The sequence below is a fragment of the Nanorana parkeri genome, unplaced genomic scaffold (assembly GCF_000935625.1).
Source record: "Nanorana parkeri isolate BGI_ZX_2015 unplaced genomic scaffold, ASM93562v1 scaffold133, whole genome shotgun sequence".
NCBI lineage: Eukaryota > Metazoa > Chordata > Amphibia > Anura > Dicroglossidae > Nanorana > Nanorana parkeri.
This window is the reverse complement of record NW_017306401.1, coordinates 489,177-515,399: the sequence shown is the minus strand read 5'-3', so window position 1 is coordinate 515,399 and position 26,223 is coordinate 489,177. Positions and strand designations below refer to the sequence as shown.

The 26,223-nt window shown below is 37.9% G+C and overlaps 1 long non-coding RNA gene across 1 annotated transcript; it reads left to right on the top strand.

The window, feature by feature from the left end:
* The first annotated feature begins 445 nt into the window (after positions 1-445).
* LOC108784946 lies at positions 446-25,466 on the top strand. The gene is made up of 3 exons (XR_001941101.1): positions 446-459; positions 12,172-12,174; positions 25,351-25,466. It is a non-coding gene; the product is annotated as an uncharacterized LOC108784946 (long non-coding RNA).
* Positions 25,467-26,223: the final 757 nt, after the last annotated feature.

Below are 26,223 nucleotides of genomic sequence, written 5' to 3'. Positions count from 1 at the left end.
ATATACAGACAGTCTTCTGTCTTATTGATCCGATGACAAAAAATAAATAAGTTAATAAATAAACATCTACTGGCTGTGACTTGATAAATCTGTGTCAAATATCTAAGTTGGTGGACTAGTTTGTTTAATGCGATCATAATGCTCTAAATTAATCTTGTTTTTTAATGAAATTAATGAACAGATGAAATTATTTCACACTTCTATAAAAATTGTCATTGGTAAAGTCATTAATAAAAGTGCATTCAGTCTTGTTTACATTGAAAAGAAATATGTTAAGTTGTGTTTCTATGGTATCTTGGAATTTGTCCCAACATCTGCTCCTTCCCTCACCTCCTGTCATGATTCATTATTCATATACACAACATATGTTAAAAGTATATTTTCTTCACTTATAATCAAATAAGTGCAAATTTCTGAAAGAAAAAAACCTTCACAATGTTTCACTTTTTGAAAATTACAGTTTTTCAAGCTACTGATAAAATTACCTTAAAGAAACTCTTTTCTTTATGACCCATGACATCTACTCTACTGTACAAATATGATGATGCGTTAATATAACATACTTGACAAAAGTATTATAGAAAACCTCAAGTTGACAGATCTTTTATTTAATTGGAAATCAATTTCAGGTTTTATAGTAATTGTGTATTCCCTGCATTCTCACTTCAAGGACAGTGATTTAGCAAACACAAAGTGTGGGGAATTGTTCCCTTTAGTGTTGTAATGAAGACATTGTATAATTTGCGCAGTTTAAATGTAATCAAGGTGCTAAGTTCTCAGAAATTAATTGCCTAATAATCCATCTTCCTTTATTGGTTGCTTGTCTGGAGATTTAGAAGTTTTGCTATTAGCTTTACAAAACCTGGTGGTATCCACTACCTAAAATGGTGGAAATGTTTACAAAGATGAGCCTACACATTCTTTTTATCCCAAGCAACCAGAAAATGAAGAAAAATAAGATTTAAAGTTAATTGATCCTTCATTAGCTGCAAATTCGTTCTTTTCTTTTTCTTTCTCATTACACTTGATGGAAGGAAAAGCAACCATCTGAAATTGGAGTCATTCTAATTGGAGCTTATACCGGGATGAAAACTTTCTTCATGCCCATGTGAGCACTTGCCTATCAGCCAATCACTAACCCTTGCACTGCATTTTTTTTATAGGATACCTTTAAAAAGCAGTTTTACTTATCTTTTGCCCCCACAGCAGCTGGCACTTCCCTCTGATGAATTGGGGTGTGGAGGGTCCCTCACCAACCTCACTTTGCCACTGTCAGAGTGGCAAATGTCAGGACCAGCTGTGGACACACGCTGTCAGAGCCAATAGCGACGAGTTGTTTCACCTTTAGCAGCCGCTGTTCCCATAAGGCAAGCACGCCTACCGGTACTTGGATGCCTCCAGTACTAAACTATTTGATCAGGTGATGCCACAGACTGGCCCCCAGGAGCAAGGAGAATTACTGACAGATGTCAAGGTACAAGACGGTAACAGGAAACAAATACAAGACAGAAACTAATACAAGATAAATACAGGATACAGGAAACAAGACAGGTATAGCATTAAAGATCCAAGGTAAGACTAGGTTGCAAGATCAAGGCAGGACTGGGTTTCAGGATCAGGATACAGGTTTGTATAGACAGAATAAGACAAGACAAGACAAGACTGGAGCTATCACAAGCCCAGAGCTCTGGGCTTGTGATGCTTAAATAGAGCACCACTAACAAATGCCCATGCTGTGAGGGGTGTGTAGCCAGGCTGATTAGCCTGCAGCTGGCTGGACTATGGTAGGTGCAATTACAAGAGGCAACCACCAGATGGAGCTGAGTGGTTGCGACAGGGATAGAAGCATTTGACATACTCCTAACAGCAAATAGATGTAGCTTCAAGGGACCAGTCACAAAGAGGAGTGGAATCCTGCGGAATCGAGGGATATTGTAATTCAAACTGCTTTTTAATGGACAAAAATAGCATTTATTCTTTGCAGTATGGAGGAACCTCGATGCATAAATAGTTTAACATTCCCCCCATAGTTGAGCTTAAAAGAAGAAAACTGGGAGAACTAAAAAACTTAGCATTGCAGTCGGGCTACCCCTTGCACTGAAAGGGTTAAGTGCTCATTTTGTCTAGGGGGCTCAAAAAAAAAGCTAAAGTACTCACCATGATCCTTTCTCCCTCTGGGCTATTAGACCAGTCCCTGCAGCTTCTTACCCTCTGGGCTCACTGACATCATCACATCTCAAACTGGTCCACTGACCTGCATTAGATGTGAGGACACTGAGGGACATTCCACAGCCGGAGCTTAGGGGAGAGAGGTGAGCACTGACTATCGCAGGACCATTGATCAGGTTAGTTAAACTGCTTTATTTGAGCTCACTGGACAAAATGAGCACTTAACCCTTGCAGCCCCACTGCAAGAGTAAGTTTTTTTCTATGCAGAGTTCTTCTTTAAGCTATCCTGTCAATTGGACCTGCAAAGGCAGAACATGAGTTATATTTGCAATATATGGATTTTTCTTCATTTTCACCATTTATATGCCATTTTTTTTATTCACATGCAAATGTGTGTAACAACAAATAATAACACAACTTACATGATGGTGCTATTAATAGTTTCATATTAAAAAATAGATATTATAGTCCATAAAGTGTTTATCCCAAAGGAGTTTTGGTCAGGTAACAGGGGAAAACATAAAGTCAACAGTCTCTTATAAGATGCTCTAACCAAATGCTTCCACTCTCATAAAAAGAAAATACATAACTTTTCATCAAATTTCATGCATCTGGGCCCCTGATCCCTAGCTGAAGAATACATAAGAGCAGTACCTCTATGAAAATATTGAGATTCTAGTCTGGCAAAGGGTTTGAGGCCACAAGGAACTCCAGGGAGGGGACTGTGAAATCCCTAAAATATGTTATTAAAATTAGGTATAGCAATGCTATACTTGTTATAAGGTAAGTATTTAGTATTTTCACTTCTCAAGAGGCTCATATGCTCTTGAAACCTTTGCTAGTTGAGTGGGGCAATGGTGATGTTCCAAGAGCAGGTCATCATGAACCAGTCAGCTTTAGTTTACTGAAACAGTGCAAAGAGATGCTGGTGTGCTGCATTTAATCAGATACCAGAATACTGCAGTCAGATCAGTTACAGAATGATTTCTGATTTGCTGCTACAGTTCAATGCACTCTGCAATGTTTGTGCTGCCTTACTAAATAAACCAGCATAGCTATTGAATATGCTACATTCCAGCTTTTACAGAAAGCTTTCGTGCCCTGAAATATTAATTGTTAATATTGCACCTGCAATTGTAAATATCAGTTGATATTTGCTTCTAAAATAACCCTGAATACATGAGTCTTGTGCTGTATGCCATGTTTCTGCAGCAGTGGATATTAAACAACCTGCTTTAGCCTGACACTTGCTTACTGCAGTAAAAGACAGCTTTTCCCTCCTTTCATTTTATCTGGCATCAGAGGCTATAAAAAAGGGAAGCGCACATATCTTGTTTTTTAGATCACAACTTTTCATAACATTGTCCCTCAGAGGTACATGCATAGAGGCTGCATATTTCTCAGATGCTGCTACTGTGAAAAGACAGTGCTAGATAAATCACAATTGCTTTTGCTTCCGTTTTCATTTGTTATTTGCAGGTTTGTATTTTTTAAACAATAAAAGCTTGAAATGATGTACAATTATTGAGTGATATATAGTAACAAAATTCCCTGCAGCATCACACTTACTTAGCTCTAAGTTTTATATGCATTGCTGCTTTATTATAGAGTGCAACCAAGAAGATTAAAAAATATAATCCCAATAATTATCTTCCTGCTATAATATCTCTTCATTAAAATGAAGCAAACACTCAGCATGTACCATGTAATCCGATAAAATAATAAAATGGGGGATTTACTTTGAGCTTCACATTCAGAAGCTGATATTGTATACTTTTTTCTTTTTTTTTTTAAAGTTACAAGGAGTATTTGAAAATGTTTCCATACAATTACTATTTTGTTTCCAGATCTTTAGAAAAAAAGACTAGAAGATTACCCATATGATATTGCGTCAATTGTTTATCCATAAACAGAACTCCAATTTATACTATAAAAGGGGGAACGAAAGTGAGCAGAAGGACCTCACATCTAATTTCTCTGATATGTCACTTATGAAAATGTCTTCCAGGACATGTATGCTCCACTGCACTATGCTGGATCAGCACTAAAATGGTTTCCCTGTTTACCAAAAAAAGAAATACCCCACTTTTGAAGTTTATGTAAACCATTGCAATAATTTTTTTCTTATTCACTCATTTTGGCCTGTTAAATATACTATAAAAGTGTTATGTTGTATCTGTGCTATAAGTTTAAAAAACCTGTTGATTCTGCCAGGGGTCCATTGAGTTCACATGTTTCTATGCACTCAACGGATTTATCTCAAGCAGCATTACCATTCCTGTTTAGTTCACCTCTAAAAACTATGGAAAATATCACCCCTATGGTATGCAAAAGAGGAAAGGTTGAGGTCCACACTTATTGCTCTAGGGTGACAACACTGAACCTCCAATGATATAGTACAGTGCAGTGACTTAGGGGTCTATTCACGAAGCTGCTGAAGGATCTGGCCGTAGCTTCGGCCGATCCTTCGGCTAGCTTCGGCCCCAGGACCCCTTCGGTTCAGTAGAACCGAAGGGGTGCTGTACGGGCTATTCACAATAGCCAGTACAGCTCCCGATCAGGGCCAAGCGGCTCAGCCGAGCCGAACACATATGCATCGGCTCGGCTGAGCCGTGCTGAAAACCGAAGCTGGCCGAGCGGCCGGCCATTGGCCGGCCAACAGCCTGCTTCTGACATCTTACGGCTGGCTCCGGCCACTTTCAGAGAGATCAGCGTCCCTGGTTACCTGCTAACCAGGGACACTGTTCTCCAAACACCTAACTCTCCCTGGCGCCCCGAAGGCGGGTACAATGCTAGTTTACTATTGGCTATTGGCAAATTGAAATAGCCAATAGTAGTGTCCCAATGCTTTTCAATGGGAAAATTCTTTTTTTTTATTTCTATTCTGACATCGCTCGTGTCAGAATAAAGAAAAAAAGACACAGCGGTGTTTCTCTCCTGGGCGGCCGGGAGCGGAAGGCTCCCAGAGCGCCCGGGAGAGTTTTTTTTTATTTTCTCGGCTCACTATACTTCAGATCGGTCATTCACTTGGCTGCCCTCGGCAGCTTAGTGAATAGACCTCTTAGTGTTATCACCCTATTTAACCTAGGACAGGATGCGAGAAACTGGCAGGGTTATCAGGTAAAAGAAAAACCCACACCTGAATAAAGAAAACTAAGGCAGGCACTACATCTAAAGATTGGTAGGCTGCAATATATTGTTTTTTGTTATCTGATATAAATACACTAAGATTTACTCCCTCTAAATGGGTCATTACAGTTAGGGCATGTTCACACCATAATATTGCAAGCCCACACTATAGCACAGCACTCCTAGTGTGCAGTACCATGCACTAGATGTGTTGCGATGCCATTCATTTGAATGACACCCCAATGTACCCCCCAGTGACCAGGCACTGCAGCATAGCACAACATGAGGCACCACAATACTGGGGTGGTGAAAAAAGTAGTGCATGCAGAGGAAGGGTGAACCACTCATCTTTAGTAACAATAGAAATAACTGCTTGAGATAAGTTTTTTACTTAAATGTATCCTAAGTCACTCAAACCTCAATGCATAGTTTAAAGTTTAGTTACCCTTTAAACTACTTTTGAGCAGAAAGTTGTTGCACATCGTATTGTTGCTGCTTATTCTCATGATTTCACTTATTTAATTAGTCTGAAATGTCAAAAGATGCATAAAAAGCATTTCACAGAACAAAATAGATATTCTTGCAAACTAATGTACAAGCTTAAGGCAATAGCCATCTGAAGTGCATTGTCAGCAGTATAAAAATGCACAGGATCTAGGCATGGTATTTATGATAGATATTTATGAAAGGCTGCTCTTGCAGCAACCATGTAAATATGGTCCTTTGCCGAAAGCAAATGTAATGGTTATGTTTTTCAGGATGATGTTCTTCAGATGATATTTATGATTTACGGATCTAGCAAGGTGTGGAAGTGCATTATAAATTCATGTTCCCATACATACTTCCTAAAAAGTGACAAATATGTGATAAAAACCCTGTGGTCTATTCAATTTAGGACTACATCTAATTATTTACAACCTACAGCCTGCAAAATGTTATGCGATTTTCCATTAATCAGTCTTAACATATATGAATGTGTGGTTTTGGTCAAATCTGTAGGATTTATTGTGACGTAAAGATTAGAGTGCATTGCCTCAGCTACAGGCTTGGGGTTTTGAAAGAATGTGATAAAAATAATACCGCTATAAAAAATATTTCTAAGTATTATTCTGACTTGAATACCTAAATGTTACCAATGAAATATAAATCCGGCACTCAGACAGTAAAAACAAGTGCAGCAGCTGACTAATGTTTATCCAGCCAATGACTACATCAATCAGTTTTTGTCGCCATTGTATGACTGCTTCTGTGTTTCAGACGCAATCCACCTTTGGTGCCAGAGATCTGGATTTTATGATTTGACCAAAAGCACGTTTGAGCAAACTTGACCAAGGCCCCCAACACTAGAGCAACTGAAAAGTTTATGGGCGTGAATAAAATGGAAACAGGTTACCAAGAACAGGTACATTCATAAAAATGTATACCTAGATTGAATATAGGATATTTTTCAAAATAAAGGAATAATTTAAAAATGAATACTGGAAACATGGCAGAAGCAGAGTGTAAAAGATTTATGATGAAAGACGTAAAAGGGCCAGGGTTACTTCATGCATGAAGTTTGTATGTTTTCTTCTTGTTGGATGGGTTTCTTTTGAGTGCTCCAGTTTCTCCCACAAGCCAAAATCATGTTAGTAGATTGATTTGCATATGAGCAAATTGGATATAGAGCATGCATCTTAGTTTGGTAGGGACTTTAGACTGTATTTTTCTTGAGTGATAGGTATGAATGAACTCTGTAAAGCTCTACATAGAATGGGAAATGTATAACACAGTTTTAAAAGTTGCAAATTGTAAATAAAAAGGATACAAGTTTTGAGTTGCATATAATAATTGCAAGATATGTTCATATCAATAATTCAATTATGATCATTGAAATAAATAATATGTGTTTAATTTTCCTTGACTATCCCTTGAATTGCAGTTGAATGTTCAACAAACCTTTGTGTTATCTTCTCAACAATCAGTACATGTATGACCAGTCTTTGCCTCCTAAGCAGCAGCCATAAAGACTGATGATTGACACTTATATCCAACGAAAAGCTTTATTGTCTTTGGATAAGACTTTTTCATGCCCCATTTCAGAAAGCACTGGGTACACAGACACCCAGCTTAGGTGCCAGGGACAAAGCCAGCAACCAAGCAACCTTGACTTTTACTGCCTGGCTGCCACATTAGAAGAAAACATTTTTAGAAAATAATATTCCTAGAATATCACCTATACTGTAGTGTCTTGATTTCTGTATTTATAGTAAACTTGCAACTTAACAATAAATTTAGGATTTTCCACTTTAACTGTTGCACCCATACTAAGGGGTCTATTCACGAAGCTAAAGACACAGCAGTGTTTCTCTCCTGGGTGGCTGGGAGCGGGAGGCTCCCAGAGCACCCGAGAGAGTTTTTTTTACTTTTTTTTTTACAGCAGCAGAGCCGCCAGACAATAGAAAACTATTGGGCGGAGCTAGCTGTCACTGCTAGCTCCGCACAATCGTTTTCTATTTACTTTTTTTACTTTATTCACTCTTTTTCCGTTCTGCTCGGTCCCTCTGAGGGACCAAGCAGAACAGCCGATTTTCGGTCATTCACTCGGCTGCCCTCAGCAGCTTCGTGAATAGACCCCTAAGTTAGAAGCCAAATTATATGAAAATGCACCTAGTTGTAAGCAGACGTTGTAAGCAACTTCAAACATTGGACTATACACCAGGTAACAAGTCCCACAAATCTATATTGCTTACACTTCCTCTAATAGCCATAGAGGTTTCTCTGTTTTTTTCACATTTACCAAAGAATGGCATATGACCCTTGCATATGCATATACAGCGTATACAGCTTTCAATACTTAAACTTGTACAAAAAAGTACCAGACATTAAGGAGCATATTTATATAGCAGTGAATCTGACATTTAACAAACATTCCAGGTCCATTTGTTTTAAACGAGAGTGATTGATTCTCCACCAGAGAATGTTTGGTGAAAGTCACAGTTACTGCTTTATAAATTGACCTATAGCCAGTAGCTATTTTTACCACAAATGTATTAGTATTGAGGCAATCAATTTCTAAATCTGGATTTTAGTAGATTTCTCGCAACCTTTTTTCAAAATTCATACAAATAGAAATCCCTACATAAATATGCTGTCTGTGCATTACAGTTCTGCACAAACATACCATTATTTAGCACTGTTGTTGCATGGATGGCTGCTGTTCTTTAAATCTGCGTAGTCTAGCATGCAAATTATTGATTTACACATTTCAGTATGGTAGAATGGCTTTGTCAGGCTGCATCCTCATACTCTAATGGGCTTTGAGGATTATTAATTAAATTGTCTTACACTCTTCTTGTTGAAGTAGCAAAAGTTTAACTATTCTGAAAATTATGTAACTCAGCATAAAACATTTAAAAAATTGTATGCATGTAAACAGTTAGCCCTCGTTCACACCTGAACGTTTTGTAGCGCGTTCTACGCTCGACGAACACTCTACAAAACGCTCAAAAATATAAATCCCATTGTATTCAATGGTCTTGTTCCCACCTTGGCGTATTTTCGCCCGTCCCTAACGCGCTACAAAACGGCCCACGCCTGAAAAGGTACAAGTACTACTTTGGGCCGTTTTGTTGCGCGTTTCCATTGGGATACAGCCAAGTACCCTTCGGAAACGCGTGACGGTCGCGCGACAGACACGCATATGCAATACGCCTAGGTGTGAACGAGACCTTAATGCAGACATACTTTTATATACTGTACTCTATCACCATTTACATGATACATTTTGTTCTCTGAGATCAAGTTATATGGCATTGCAGAATACTTTAATAAGATATGTTCCATTTTTATTCCATCTATAACACATTAATATGAGAATAAACATAATGAGAAGTGGCCTGACGTTTCTCATTTACATGGCTTAAATTAGTTTAATTAAGGGATATTATAGTGTTGGTGACTTTCATTGAAAAATTGAGTACTGGATCATGAACATACTGATTTATGATGTTGGTACATAACATAACACAAATTTAATCTGCAGCTCAAATTTGTATTAATCGACTTGATGTAGTTAGACTAACAAAAAGTGACTTCTGATTGCTGGGTGTGAGCATTGTTGACCTTTATGTTATATTATTAATCAGGGCCTTTGTTTTAGTTTGTGGATTTTGGATTCTATTCTGGGAATTACTTCTGTATTACTGTAAAATGGTCTTTCTATTAGCAGATCTGGCAGTTTAGACCAAATTAAACATCTAAGTTTTGTATTAACAATAGTGTTTGTACTTTGGCAGTCTACATTAACAAGAGTCACATTACAACAAAATCTATCATTAGCTTACTCTAGAAACAGTTTTGTGTACACTGAGTGGCCAGATTATTATGACCACCTGACGTTTGTAGGCAAATTAGCTATAATTTTGCGCTGAAGTTGCTAGAGGGCCAGACCATTATAAATAGGGAAGCAGGTTGTTTACCACGACAGTAGACATGATTTCTTCTGAAGATATGGGTAAACAACGCAATTTATCAGCCTTTGAACGTGGGATGATTGTTGGCGCTCGGAGCCATGGAGCGAGTATCAGCAAAACAGCAGAATTTGTTAAATGTTCAAGAGCAGCTGTTGTTAAAGTGTTTAAAGACTGACCTGTCAGCCGAAAATCTGGGTCTGAACATGCAAATTGTGGCCGTCAGCGACTAGTCAATGTTAGGGCAGAACGGAGAGTGGCAAGACTGGTACAAGACAACAGAAGGGCAACAGTGCAGTGTCAGATTCCTCGCATCACCTTTCAACATCTCGTGGAGTCACAAGGCGGCCCAACGAAAGTCATCTTGTGGAGTCATCTCGTGGCCCAACGAAGTAATGATGGGGTGCTCATAATAATCGGGCCACTCAGTGTATATCTGTACTAAAGTGACAAAGTTAGCGAATACTTTTTTAGATGGGATGTTTATAAGATTGTAGATAGCTGTGCCTATGGCTGTTCAGCTTATCTGATTCTCTGAACAAAAAAAACATTTTTTCATAGATTCATGAAATCTATGTATATATTGTATTTCTCTACGTACATGTTAATAGGAAATAATACATGAATTTGTGGCCAGGCTATGGATATTCAAGTATTTATATATATTTTACAAGCAGTAAATAAGCTTTAAACAGGCCCTCACTGATCTTTGAAGCTACAGACATAGTGGAGTCATTGTTTCCTCTACATTTATAGCAGAAACACTGTTGTCTCGTTCTAATTGGTTTTCCAGTAGCTTCAGTAGACTTAACAGCCAACATTCTAATGTAAACACTGAGCAGGTAAACTAGAAGACAAGTCACTGCTGGGAGAAGGAGCAAAGTAAACTACTTTTGCAGGGTCTGCCTAAAAACCACGGCACTGTGTTGACATATCTAATTTTACCTGTATTTTGTGCAAAGATCGAACAATAGAGAGAAATCTAGACTGCAGATTACTTACATTGATCTGTTTATTATATGTCATGTTAGTCAAAATGTGCTGGGAAAAAAACAAAAGCATATGACCAATTTGCAGCTTATATCAGATATGTGCAGATTATATGAAGTGTTTGTACAAAACATAGACAAATCTTTGCACCAGCTGACATTCCTTAAGTTAGCCATACAGGATTAGAACTCTGTTGAAAAATAATCAATCTCAAAATGTTTGTTTGATTTTCTAATAGTTAGTAGGGGGAAATTGATGATCGTTTTTGACAGCAGTGATGAGAAAAATTGACGGCCCAGGTTAAAAAATGTTTCTTGTTACTTATCTGGACGAACAAAATTCTAATTACTAATGTGGTCCTCAGTCGGGAAAACATGTATTTGTAATGTGAATGTTCTAGGAAAAGTTTTATTTGGAATTAGAACTTTTGTGATCATAAACATCCATTTGTTCAAATTACTATGTATGGTATGAGACGGCAAAACAAAGGTTTCTATATAGTGTATACAGAATTAGATTTGTAAGGGATTTTGTTCAAGTAGCAGGTCTGAATACAATTTGTAATTAAATTAGTTATAAAGTTGACTTTAATTTGAATCATATTTTAACAATGTATGGCCTCTGTAGACTATGCCATTCTGTATTGCTGGGATTTGTAGTCCTCTATAACTGATGGTATTATTCTGGACATTAGAATTAGAACATTAGAATCTGATTTTTCTCTAATGCAGTTAAGTAGCACAACTTTTCCCTGCTCCCTGTCTATAAATGTACAGTGAAAGAGAAGCAGCAGATAGATGAGCTAATTATTATTATAATTATTATTATGATTATTATTCAGGATCTATATAGCGCCAACAGTTTGCACAGCGCTTTACAATATAAGGAAGACATTACAATCACAATACAATTCAAGACAAGATGGTAAGGAGGGCTAATCTCCCTCACTCCTATCAGTATGTTCTTTGTTAGCACATGGGTACTTCAGTACAACTGAATGGCTTCTTGTTGCTGCTTCTTCCTCCCCCAGTCTACATTCTGCTGTACATGGGATAACAATAGGCTGAAACTAAGTCAAAGTCAGGTACTTACACTAGTTGCTTTACAAAATACAAAAAATATATTGTATTTTAATAAACACATGTGTGCATAAATTGGTGGAGCTTTTTTCACATTTAACGGCTTTTGGTTTATTACTTAAAGATTTAAGATGTGTTCCATGTCTGCTCTGTATATTGCTAAATGGAGTACGGTGGAGATCATTTGTTTTTACCTATTATAATTTATTCACATAGTATATGATTTAGGGGTTAGAGGCTGCTCTCCCAAGATGTATGAAAACCATTTTTTTTCAGTTTGCTTTTTGTTGTCTGTTTCTCTGTTGCAGATTTTTCTCCACTTCCTGTCTGGTATAAGATTGTCCATAGAACAGGAAGTGTGTGCAAATCTCTTTAACAGAGCCAAGTTAAGAAATAAAACTTGCTGGGTTCATCCCAACCCCATTCTATCCAAAATTGAAAAAGAAAAAAAAAAAGATTGGCTATCGATACACTTTAACAAAGGGAGCATTTACTTAGTTAAATTACTTACTTTAGTACTCAGTCATTTGAAAGTGAAATAAAAAAACAGGACTTTTACTGATGATTGAAGTAAATAGTTTTTCAGAAAAAAAAAGATATGGGGAGCTGGGTATTACAATTGGGAGCAGTTAACAAAGCAAACATTTTTTTTAAAATAGCATACAGCATTGAAAGGGTCATTTTAATGCAGCTTCATGGGATGACTATACCCACACTGCAAGGGTTGAGTTATACTTAATACTTTACTTTTTACAGATCCTCAGTGCCAGATGGCTCTTAGACCCGTCTTTCCAGCCTCTCTTCCTCTCTACTCCAGTAGTCTAAGGTCCCATTATTCATCACGTCTTATACATGTATAGGATGTGAGGATGCTAAGGGACATTTTATCACTGGAGCAAAGGAGGAGACATGCTGGAGAGAGCAATCTGAGGATCGGTTGGCAATAACTTTGTTAATTTTGCCCCTGGACTAAAATTAGCACTTAACCCTTACATTGCAGGGGTAGCCCCAGTGCAAGCGTTTACTTTTTCCCCAGAGTACTTCTTTAATAAATTAAAATGCATATTCTATTAAGCTTTATTATTGCAGTCACTGTCCATGTGAAAGACAGGACCTATTTACCAACGTTCTGTGACATAACAGCAATTAACAGAAATGTTATAGGTTTCATTTAAATAATTGATATGATTGATTTCATAGTAATTCAGCCTATTATTTAACTACATTTAACTTTTTTCCTATATATTTTGCCTATGCAAATTTGACATTTTAATGTAGAAGCAGACCATGACAATTCTTAAAACAGATGAAAAATGGGTGAAATAAATGATGTAATGTATCAACAATTACAAACAAATTACACTACTTTGAGGAAAATTCATATATCAGGGTGGTAGCTATTAGTAAACTATAAATTAAATATATTTAAAGATTAAATAAAAAACTTAAATATTAGATGTATTTCTGTCTTCCTGATAAGTTTTTAATTTATTTTCAATTAGGTTATTATTAGTTTTATATTGTTAGTCATATAATCAAGTGTGGGCTTGGAGGAATTTCATCCAGAAGCTCTATAATGGAAAAATTATCAGCAGCCCACTGCAGGTTATTGCATTTTGATGCATGATTTACTGAATAGATATTGAGATAAATAGCAGTTAACACTTGAGGACTGATGTATAAAACATCTGCCCATATTATAGCTCAGGTAATGCTTGGCATTGCTGCCACTAGATGTAGCCGAGGGCCATAGGAAATTCTTATGTACCTCGGCTCCATCTAGAGGCCATAATGGTGTGTGAACAGCATTCACTCAGCTATAGGGTGGGTGGAAGTTTTATACATCAGGCCCTTGATCTGAGCATTTAATATTTTGCCAATAAATACAGCAGAGTGTATGAGTAAAAATGGTAAATTAATTGTGACATGCAGAATTCTCCAAAATTGCAATAGCTATTGCCACTGTGGAATAGGTAAAAGTGAAATGTTAATATTGTGAGAGGGAAGGAATTCAGTAAACAACACCAAAATCAATTATGTGCTTTGCCAATGCAGGGAAGGGTTTGCTTTAATGCCTCCCTCTCCTGCATCATATAGGGGTCTATTCACGATCCTTCGGCTAGCTTCGGCCCCAGGACCCATTCGGTTCAGTAGAACCGAAGGGGTGCTGTACGGGCTATTCACTATAGCCCGTACAGCTCCCGAACGTGGCCGAGCCGAACGCATATGCCTCAGCTCGGGTGAGCTGCGCTAAAAGCCGAAGCTGGCCGAGCAGCCGGCCATTGGCCGGCCGACAGCCTGCTTCTGTCAGCTGGGCGGAGCCAGCCGTGATGTTAGGCTGGGTTCACACCTAGGCGTATTGAATATGCGCGTTTGTCGCGCGTTTTTACCGCGATTCGTGGTTAAAAAAACTGCGCGACAAGGGCTACCGAGGGCTACTTGGCTGTATCCCAATGGAAACGCGAGACCAAAACGCCCCAAATAAGTACATGTACTTCTTTGGGCGTAGGCCGTTTTGTATCGCGTTCGGACGGGCGGAAATACGGCAAGGTGTGAACCAGACCCATTGAATACAATGGGATTTAGATGTTTGAGCGTTTTGTAGAGCGTTCGTCGAGCGTTGAACGCGCTACAAAACGTTCAGGTGTGAACCAGGCCTTAGGGCTGGCTCCGGCCACTTGCAGAGAGATCAGCGTCCCTGGTTACCTGCTAACCAGGGATACTGATCTGCAAACAGCAAACTCTCCCTGGCGCCCCGGGAGTCTCCCACTCCCAGCCGCCAAGGAGAGAAACACTGCGGTTTCTTTTTTTTTATTCTGACACGGAGCCGTGTCAGTATAGGTAAAAAAAAAAATAATAATTTTTTGCCCATTGGAATGCATTGCAAGATTCCTGTTGGCTATTTCAATTTGCAATAGCCAATAGTAAACTAGCATTGTACCCGCCCTCTGCTGCAGTTCTCCATCAGGTCCATCAGCAGAGGGCGGGTACAATGCTAGTTTACTATTGGCTATTGCAAATTGAAATAGCCAATAGGAATCTAGCAATGCATTCCAATGGGTAAAAAATATATATTTTTTTCTATTCTGACATGGCTCCGTGTCAGAATAAAGAAACAAAAAAGAAAAAGCAGTGTTTCTCTCCTGGGAGGCTCCCAGAGAGTTTTTTTTCTTTTTTTTTTGACGGCAGCAGAGTCGCATGACAATAGAAAACTGTTGGGCGTAGCTAGCTGTCATTGCTAGCTCTGCACAATCGTTTTCTATTTACTTTTTTAAAACTATTTTTCTGTTCTGCTCGGTCCCTCATGCCAAAGGGAGAGAGTCTTCAGCCCTATGTAATCTCTGACTAGAGCGCCATGAATCCTCCTCAGGGTTTGCTTTCCTCACTATAAGCGAATTAACGGATCAGTGAGGGAAGAAAGTGAAGGTGAATATTTGCTGCTAGGAGGGGGGGGATTAAAGGGACTCTGTTGCTTTGCCCTGCATGGACAAAGCACAGGTTTTAGCACATGAAAACCAGTACCAACATAACTAATTTGTAATTGCTGTTCTTAAATCACTACCACACTTTTCCTGAATAACTACAGAGGCAGAAACATTAAAAGTTATTTTTAAATACCAATATTGCCTATTTGGGGTACATCTAAAGCGTAAATGTTTCATTTTGGCTAAAATTAGAAAAAAGTATCTGGCAGTGAAAGGGTTGATCTTGTTGTATAATGGTTTTGTAGTTCACTTGATTGCTTGGTGTATTAAAGCTTGATGACTCCTAAAAATCACTGTTGCCTGTCACATAAACTTCTCAGAGCTGTTTCCTGGGGTATTCAATACTATTATTGCTTTGAATCTAAAGTTCATTCGTAGACTTAATGGCTTCTAATATTTCAATGAGATTCACTTTTGTCGGATGCACTGTGAAACAAAGCATTAAGATATCCAAGAATTACACTTTCTACTAAGCTAACGCTAGAAATACTGAGGAAGGGAGGGAAATAATAAAACCTTGACACTGATTTGCTGGAAAAAGTGATGTTGCATTCAGCAATTTAACACTAGATTGACAGGTTTACTGTTGAACCAGTAATCCACAGGTGTTTAGACAGCAGAACTGGGAATCAAGTAGACTGCAATGTGTAGATTTAGTTCAAGTATATCAGTAAACCCACATAAAATATATGCACTGATGCACATATTTTGTCAGAATATATGGCTTCTTTTTTAATGTGTATGTATCAATTGTTCAAAAATAAGTCTGTAGAATTATATATTTAAATTTGCAGACTTAGAAAATGCAATTATCTAATGACTCATTTGTATTTATAATACTGGAAAGTTGCAAACAGTCCCTTAGAGTATTGGATGCCCTTTTATGATTCCAAAATTCTAAAGCAAACAAAGATGCGTATTTTTGTTCTTCTTGTCACAGTTTAGTCAATATTTATAAATGTTTAAAATATATGAAGTATAATTATAATGCATTTTGTGATGTCCCAGGGCACTTAGCTATACCATGGACATGGCAACACAAGCCATTAGTATCTTCAGAACATTTTCAGACTTCTCTGAAAGAGTAAGTACAAAAAAGTAGCAATTCCATTATATGTAATTTCTGCAGTGTGCTACATATGTTTCCAGTCATTAAAGTCAAACTTACCCCATTTTATTTATTTGAGTTGAAGTTAAGTAGGGTTTGACCCCAGGGGGCACTTTTTGTTGCCTGTGGCCCATGTACGTAAATTTCCATGCATTTGCACAATGACAGTCAGTGCTCTGCTGTAGGCATGTTTTCCTTTCTGCCTAATTGAAAATAATTCTCATGTCACTGACCTCTAAGTGCATTGGAATATATGATTAATCCTCTTTTAAAAGCAGTTCTAGACAGCGGGCTCTGGTTGTCATCACAATGGTTGAGAGAAATTTTGCTGCTGCCATTACAGACAGCATTTAAAACTTGACAGAGGATTAAAGCATATAATGTACAGCTCCATCTTGTCTATTAAGTTTGAGCCCCTGAATTTGATTTTTACTTCTTTAAATAACTCAATTTGTTAAAGATGTTCAAAATCTCTACCCAGTAGCATTAGAAGACCAGAAGTGAAGATGTGCCTTGTGTGTTGGTGAGCCCTACTCCTCAATGAATGTTAGAACCCTGCCCTTGCACTTTACCTTCTTCTGGTCCTCACCCTTTTGGATCATCCCCAGTATATACTCACCCCTTTTTCCTGGAGTCTCCAGCTGGAACTGATAAGATCATTGGTCCTCTTTGCCCTTTTATTCAACTAGAGGTGAAATGGTCCTAAATGCTGCAGAGAGCTGCACCTTGACACAATTATGTTTTCTGCAGTAGTCTCCTGTGAGTCCAGGGCAGAAGATGGAGCTTTGACACCCTGTACTTACAGGAAGTGAAGCAGTGCTGCATAACTGAATCAATGGAGTTGATTTACTAAAAGCAAATAAGCTGTTCACTTTGCGAGGGACTTTGCTGAGGAAGTTTCCCCTTAGTTTAGTGAAGGGAAGTTAAGCTCTGCTAACCATTACCCAATCAAGGGCAAAGAAAAATACTGTTTTGTATATTTTCCTTGCACATGATTAGGTATTCTTTGCAAAGTGACATTTCACCACATTCTTCAAGCTAAGGAAAACTTCCCCTGCAATTTGCAAATTCCCTTGCAAAGTGAACCGCCTATTTGCTACTTTTGTAGCTCCGTACGACGTACGTCCTTGGCAGCGAAAGGGTTAATAAATCAACCTCAGTGAGTCTACAGGGGGAAACAGTGGAGATTAAGTGAGTAAGGCATCTGGAGCTGCTTTTTTATTTTATTTAACTATTAAGCGATCCTTTTTTTTGGTTAACTGCCCACACTAATTCGAGCTTTAGTTTAATATGTGTATTATCAAACAAATAATACCTTTTCATCAGAGAGGGTGTAAAATCAATGATCAGGGAATGCATACATATATGGAGTATGGTATGCCTTGGGGTATATAATTGTAATTATTTTTATTATTGCTTACTTAATACAAATAACTTTCTTCCTTTCACTAGGCACTTTTAAACTTTCTGTTCTCAAACCTATAAAAGGAGTTATTGATTGTTTTCCATTTTGAGTGTTTCTGAAACTGACACCTCCATTAATGTACGTAGAATGACATAGTAGGGACAATATTATTTAACATCAATGAAGACTGAAGGACATAGAGAGGGCCCATAGGAGGACATGTTAACTGCAAGAAAATAAATTGTGAGGCAGATTGCAAATATATAGGCAAGAGCAAAATCAAGTTGTCAATATTCTGTTTTGCTTATAAGGTCATTTCATGCTGAATGTATTTACGAAAAACAAATATACAGAGCAATGTTCATTTTAAACTCCCATGGACTTTTAGTGACTTTGTAATTGTTCACAGTGACATTAAATATGCCCTGATTAAGATTTGACATTTCAGAAAGTGTCATGTTTTCCCTTATGTATATCTTTATGCTAATTATGAAATCGGGATGATTAAAACTGTTACAGTGTTTTTTCTGTCTTTGAAGCTTATTACATACAATTAGTAATTTGGTTAGTAATTGTTAACTGGGGACTAGTGACCTATACTTGGCATGTATTATGATCTGCAATGCTTCTGGTAAGTCCTGGGCAGTGTTTTTCTTGTGCCCTTTTAGTGAATATAATGATGGTGACCTCAGAACATTCTGACATCAAATCAATTGCAAACTACACTGGTAATTTTCTATCTCGACACTTACACTGGCATCTCTTTTGTGAAAGGTTGAAATTAATATTGTTTTATTGTCCCAGTGCCATTTCAAAACACTCAATTTGATTTTGATTATTTAATCACTGAAACATTATTAAAAAAAAAGCCTTTGTCTATCTTTAGGATAATATTTGCAAAAGGCATAAGCAAATCAGTGACTGCAATTACACTTTTGTTTATTTGTGAAAGTTTTGTGTTTTCTTTCACTTTCTATGGAGAGTTCATCCAATAATTCCAAACACTCAAACACAACTTAACTGGAGGGTATTATTTGAGGCATTTGAGTTATTAAGGCATGTTCTCTGAATTAATAAAGAAATGCAGGGCAATAATTAGATCAAAATGTATCTACACCCTAGCTTCTTGATTTTTCAGGTTAGTGTGTTGCCCACCAAAATTGTGCTGTTGTTATATGCACATGAGTAATAAAGAAAAAAGACACAGCGGGCTTTTTCTCCTTGGCGGCCGGGAGCAGGAGACTCCCGGGGTGCCAGGGAGAGTCAACTATTTGGAGATCAGTGTCCCTGGTTAGCAACCATGGACGCTGATCTCTCTGAAAGTTGCCGGAGCCCGCCGTACGATCACGGCTGGCTCGGCCCAGCTGTCAGAAGCAGGCTGTCGGCCAGCTTCGGCTTTCAGCATGGCTCAGCCGAGCCGAGGCATATGCGATCAGCTCGACTGAGCCGCTCGGCCGTGATCGGGAGCTGTACGGGCTATTGTGAATAGCCCGTACAGCACCCCCTCGGTTCTCCTGAACCGAAGGGGTCCTGGGGCCGAAGCTAGCCGAAGGATCGGCCGAAGCTGCTGCCAGATCCTTCGGCAGGTTTGTGAATAGACCCCTAAGTTTTAATTCTGAGGATTTTGCACAAAATCAATAAAAACCACATAGCTGTGCCAATCTCTTTTCTACTAAAAAGTGTTCACATGTTCCCTAAATTCCTGTGCTGGTGACAGCATTCTGGGGGACAGGAAGTGTTGGTAAATCCAGTGGTGTCAGACAACAACATACATGCTTTTTTAGCAGGGAGGGGAAAGTGCCTATTTGTGGTACAGCAATAGAATGTTAATTACATATCTAACATATGTAGCAGATTAAAATGTACAGCTTTTAGAAGCCACTGACATGAGTTTGGGTTAATTTACTAAAGGATAAAAGGCTGTTCACCTAAGTGAATGTTAAATCTTAAGTAAATGTTAACCAAATAAATCATAGTAAATAAGGTGAAACAATTTTAACTTAAAACATGCAACCACTTGGGTATTTAACCTCCCTGGCGGTATTCCCAGGTCTGGCTCGGGGTTAATTTTCAGTACCAAGAGCGGTAACCCCGAGCCAGACTCGGGAATGCACAGAAAAGTGTCACTTACCTTGTCCCTGCAAGCCCGCGGTGTCCTCTGCTGTACACGGACGGCCAATGCCGGCATCTGACTTTCAGTTTCGTTTTTGGGCATCACAGCGGGCGGGAGATTAAAAAGTGAAAAGTTGCAATGTACACAGAATACACACAATACAATGTAATCTGCTATGAATACACTTATGTATCAAACTATGTCACTTCAAATTTGTCCCTAGAGCTTTGTCCAGTGCCCTGCCTGACACTTTTTCACACTTATAAGAAATTAGAATATAATAAATAAATTATAAAAAAAATATAATATAATGCCCCCAGAATTCCCATTTACTGGACCATTTTTAAAATTATTATATTATAATTATTTATTATATAATAATTTCTTACAATAATTTATATTTCGTGTTTCAAACTTTATCATACCTGGGATGTCTACTGGACTCTTGTTTGGAAAGATTTAGGTGAGTTATTCCTAAGATTTACTACGAATTACAGGCCTACAATATATAACAACACATTTCCATGAAAAACAATATACCACTTTGGGATGCTAAAATCCTGAATAATCATACCGCCAGGGAGGTTAAAGGTAACAAAGGAAATGTAAAAAAGACTGATTTTTGCTGCCACCTTTGATTTATTAAATGCAGCACAACTTCATCTTATTTACTAAGTTCATTGAACATTCACTTTCCTTAGTGAACATTCTCTATCCCTTTAGTAAAGAAACCCTTATGTGTCTTACATGTTGAGTGGTTCCTCTTCATTTATTTGACTGAGACAGATCTTGTTTTAATAGTACTGCTACATCCTCCAATTGCTGTTTTATTCTTTTCAGAAAAAAATGAACACAAATTCGAAAGGCATTCATTGCAATGCTAAATACAAGCCTATACTCAATTTCTTTCACTAAGTCTCTAAGATCCTTAGCAAATGAAATGTGCTTAAAATAAGATTATTGTGTATAATGCCATCTGCAGCAAAATGGCAAAAGTAACATTTTAATTAACTGCTCAATTTGTTACATGTACAACTATCTTTTTGCTGCTCTTAAAATTATTATCTCCATTGTGTTCTTTTAAAAATAAATATTTGGCAGTTTTAGTTATATAACCAGTGGAAGTAATAAAAGGAAACAAAAATGTACATTGTGATATCTTTTCACATTTACAAGCAAATTTCAGTGAAGGAGAACTGCATGGATTGAAAAAATAACAGCCATATAAATATGTCAACAAAAGCAATTGATATTACAAATAGATATAAAATTGCGGTTCTAAGATTACAGCTTAACATTGTTTAGTAGCTTTTCATTTAAACTGTAAATAAATGTAAGTGTACCATTTTCACTGTTATTATTTTTCAAATGAGGCTATCAGCAGTGAATATTCAGTGACGTGTATGCAGTATGATTGTAATTATTAGGGAAGACTAAAGGCAATTAGCATGTTGACTTACTGTTTATCACTATGGCCTTTGAACACTAGGTTGCAAAGTTCATTAACAACAAGGCTCACTCTCTGCTTAAGTTTTTCTTAGGTTTGCAAGGGTTTTCGTCTGGGATCTCTGGATTCCTCCTTCAATCCAAAATGATGCTGGTGGGTCACTTGGCCTCCACCAAACATTTGCCTTAGTGTGTGTGTGTGTGTGTCTCAGTGATAAGGTCATTAGTGTGTGAGCACTTCTGGCTGCAGCAATCAATGTCAATTGTCCTGCGCATTTTGAAACACACTGCCAGCAGTTTCAAGTGAAATCTGATAGAGAAAGATAGAGATTCCAGGAATGCTATTTTCCGTTCACAATTTATGATTCAGACCCTGTCAACATGTGTAGACTTTACTCTTTTCCCCATCCACTCTAAACTGCATGAATGGAGTGATCTCCCCTGCCAGCTGTTGTATTCAAGGAAGCCATGACACCACAGCTGTCTGAATACATGGACAGTGACTGCTTCTAATTAGATGCAGTCACTGTATGGATGACAATTTTCCACCAAAAAGCTGGGTGGTGGCAACAGGGCCACCCACGACTTGAATTTTGGGCAATTTGACAGGAATTAACCAAAATCCAAGCCATGAATGGCAAGTTTGAGGCCTTCTTAACTTCCATGAAGTGTTCCAAGTTCTCCTGTTGCCTTGCTGTAACGTTTAATACATTTTAAACAATTATCATGGATTTTTGGTTGCATTCACTTTCTTATTTATATTCCCATAAATAGGAAGTAGCAGTTCCTTCCCATTCATGTTCACTCACATATATGGAACATGCCATTGACAAAGTAAGCCTAAATATTATTAATCATCATCATCATCCTAAAATTACTGCTAACAAGTTACATGCTACATATGCCTTCTTTCTTTTCTGTTAAATGCCCAATTTTGGATAGAGTTACGAAAGGCTAGAACCCGTCTCAAGTTTTCACTGATATCCAGGGCTCCATTAGAAAGATGTATCCTCATCCTGTCTGCTAACAACATTTTACCTGACAGAAAATGAGGGGAACTTTTTAACCCCTTGCCGTCCGCACATCGTTAAAAATAGGGGCGGACGGCGGATCCTTCCCGGCGGTACGTGATTTTTTTTCTGCTCGTGCGTGCCCCCCACTCAATTTTAAAGATTAACATGTTTGGTGTCTATGTACCCAACGTGAACCCATCTTTTATATTTTTATAACATAACGTAGGAAAAACAGTTTTGTTTTCAAAATTTTCGATGCTTTTTAAATTATGTAGTAAAAAATAAAACCGCTGTGGTGATTAAATACCACCAAAAGAAAGCTCTATCTGTCCCCCCAAAAAATGGTATAACATTAATTTCAGTACAGCATTGCCAGACTGAATAAATGTCAGTCAAAATACTGCAGCGCTGAATACTGAAAAATGGCCTGGGCAGGAAGGGGGTTTACCACCCCGGTCAGCAAGTGGTTAACAGATTCCCAAATATTATTAAAAAAAACTAACAGGAGTTCTACTCATTTCCCACTCTATCCAGAACTAGAAAATAAAGCTTTCACTTGACTTACATTTTAATACTTTTAAGACTTGTGTGTCTATATGATTATGATAGGATCTCTTTTGGGATCCAGGACCAAGGGCCATTGTTCTTTTTATTGACAAAAGCTATTTTTAGTTGATCTGTAACTTAATTGAATAGAAACTTTTAGTTAATGTTTCATAGATGTGTTGAGTTTGTAAAGTTTCACCCCAATGTAGGTCCATACCTTATATATACATGTATACTATATACTGCACATTAAAGGGGGCGTGGCTAACCATCAGTATGACTAGCTGCTTTTGAGTGAGCTCTGCTGAGAGATAGGGACCTTATATTGCAAGATCCTTGAGGGCAGGGACTGGTGTGAAAGTGCAGTATTTAAAGCGCTGTGTGAATTGTCAGCGCCAAATAAATACCTGTATTAACTAAATAAATAATTTCTAAGGAAGGCAGGAAGAAAGTCACTCTTGCTTTTTTTTATACTTTTTGGGCATTTCAAGAATATTGCAAAACCTCAGACCTATGTCTATTTAGACCAAACTAAAGCTCAGAGAGCCTACTCAATGGCCCATACACCAAGATTGCTGGTCTTTGATAATAACATTTCACTTTCTTCACTACCCCTGAACATGCATTAGATTGGCTACACACCAAACAACATCTCAGCTGAAACTGTTGCACCTGGGAATCCCTAATAACTACAGCAATAATCTGAGGGTTGATTTCTTCCTATATCATTCTTATCCTTTGATATCATCTGTTATTTTTATGGAACACTCTGCTGGAATAGAAATGTCATTATATCTAATGTTTCCTGTATAGCAATTTTAATAGGTCACAAGGCTGATTAAGACAGTTAATTGTGTTACTCATATGCTTAGCACAGGCTTACATTATGCCAGACTACTTACATACATATGTGACATTTATGCAGTTAGTACCCCATTGGTATGTCCAGGAAATTATGCTTGATTTTCCAATGTTTCCATTTGTTTCCTGTTATTTTTCTTAACTATCAGGTTAGGTAGCTTTATTGATAGTTCTCAATATCCGTCATATCAATGGTAAATGATTACAGGTTTAAGACTGATACTCCTTCTCCCTTGTATTATGGGGAGTGATTGAATCTGATAAATGTGAATCTGATAAATGTGGATTCCTTTATTTGGAAAATTAAAGATATGGACACTCCACTGAAAATGCTCATTGTATTTATTTATGGTATTTACTGTACATCTTTATCCCTGATCAGCTTCATTTAGCGCACAAAAATTTCTCTAAATAATAATATTTTCTGGAATATTATCAAGGCATTTCTTAGAGGCTCCATTAAATCTACTATCGGCTTTAATAAATAGACCTCCTGACAGGCTGATTAAGAAATTGCTAAAGTAAATAATCTTGTAGAGTCCAACTTTCTTACAGACCCCACTATACTAAGAGAAGAGAAATGGGAGAATGCCATTCACCTTTATAACACCAGACTTCATGAGAATGCCAAATAGAAATGGCTTTAAACTAAATAAACCTATTTCAAATATAGTAACCATTCTAGCAAATTTCTAGCCTTTATTGCAACTTTTTGACAACCCACTACTTCAATTTTTGATATCTGAGGTGCTGATGGTTCCTTAATTGCTAATGCACTGGTGCCGAATCAGTTGTATGAATTTTACCAGTGTATGAATGTATCTACACTTACTAAATCTCAGGACCATTTAAACTCTGTTTAAAACACTACAATCTCTTATTTCGGTTGATCAAATTGGGTTTATGCCTGGTAAGCCTACGGCTATTAATATTTGCAAAACCCTAGTGATGGCTCAAATATTAAGACATATCCTGGAGACAAGCACCTTGGCCGATTTAGATTTTTTGTATTACATAGCAGGGCAGTTGAAACACCTAGTTTCATGGGTCTTTCCTGACAATCATTCTACTTTAGAGTCCCTCTTGGTGCATTTATTGGGGATAGAACAGCTGTTTATTTTTCTAGCATCCCCTAAACTCTTCCCTCATAAATTGCATTTACCAATCTTAAATTTGCCTGTCTCTGTTTGGAATGGAGTGAAATGACTGGTATTTTTTCAGGATCTGTCTGTTGATTTATCTTGATATCATAAGCCAATTCTTGAACCGATATACACTCACTGGCCACTTTTTTAGGTTACACCTCTTTAATTCCTTGGTAACACAAATTGCTAATCAGCCAAGCACTTGGCAGCAACTCAATGCATTTAGGCATCTAGACGTTGTGAAAACGACTTGCTGAAGTTCAAACCAAGCATCAGAATGGGGAAGAAAGGAGATTTAAGTGACTTTGAATGTGGCATGGTTGTTGGTGCCGGACGGGCTGGTCTGAGTATTTCAAAAACTGCTGATCTACTGGTATTTTCACACACAACCATCTCTAGGGTTTACGGAGAATGGTCTGAAAAAGAGTAAATATCCAGGGAGCTGCAGTTGTGTGGAAAAAAATGCCTTGTTGATGTCAGAGGAGAATGGGCAGACTGGTTCGAGATGATAGAAAGGCAACAGTAACTCAAATGTTACATCCAAGGTATGCAGAATACCCTCTCTGACCGTGAAACACATTGAGCCTTGAAGCAGATGGGCTACAGCAGCAGAAGACCACACCGGGTGCCACTCCTGCCGTTGGCTGCCGTTGGCTGCTGTCAGAATAAAAAAAAAAAAATCACCATAGGAATGCATAGCTAGATTCCTATTGGCTATTTCAATTTGCAATAGCAAACTAGCTATTGCACCCGCCCACTGCTGCTATCAGCAGAGGGGACCTGAAGTTCTCCATCAGGTCCCCTCTAGTGATTGAACACAGCAGAGGGCGGGTACAATAGCTAGTTTGCTATTGGCTAATGCAAAGTGAAATAGCCAATAGGAATCTATCTAAGCATTCCTTTGGTGATTTTTTTTTATTCTGACGGCAGCAGAACCACCCGGCCAATAGAAAACAGTTGGGCGGAGCTAGCTGTCACTGCTAGCTCCGCCAAATAATTTTCTATTTTATTTTGTACTATTTTTTTAACTGTTTTTCTAGCCGAGAATAGGCCGAACAGCAGCGAGTAGCCTGCCGGAGGTTCGGCTTAGCTAATCCAGATGTTGGATTGGCTGAGTTGAACTCCTTCTGCACTTCGGGTCTATATATCATTACATCTCTTATATTATATTATTATTATACAGGATTTATATAGTGCCAACAGTTTGCGCAGTGCTTTACAATATAAGGAAGACATTACAATCATAATACAATTCAAGACAAGATGGTAAGGCGAGCCCTGTC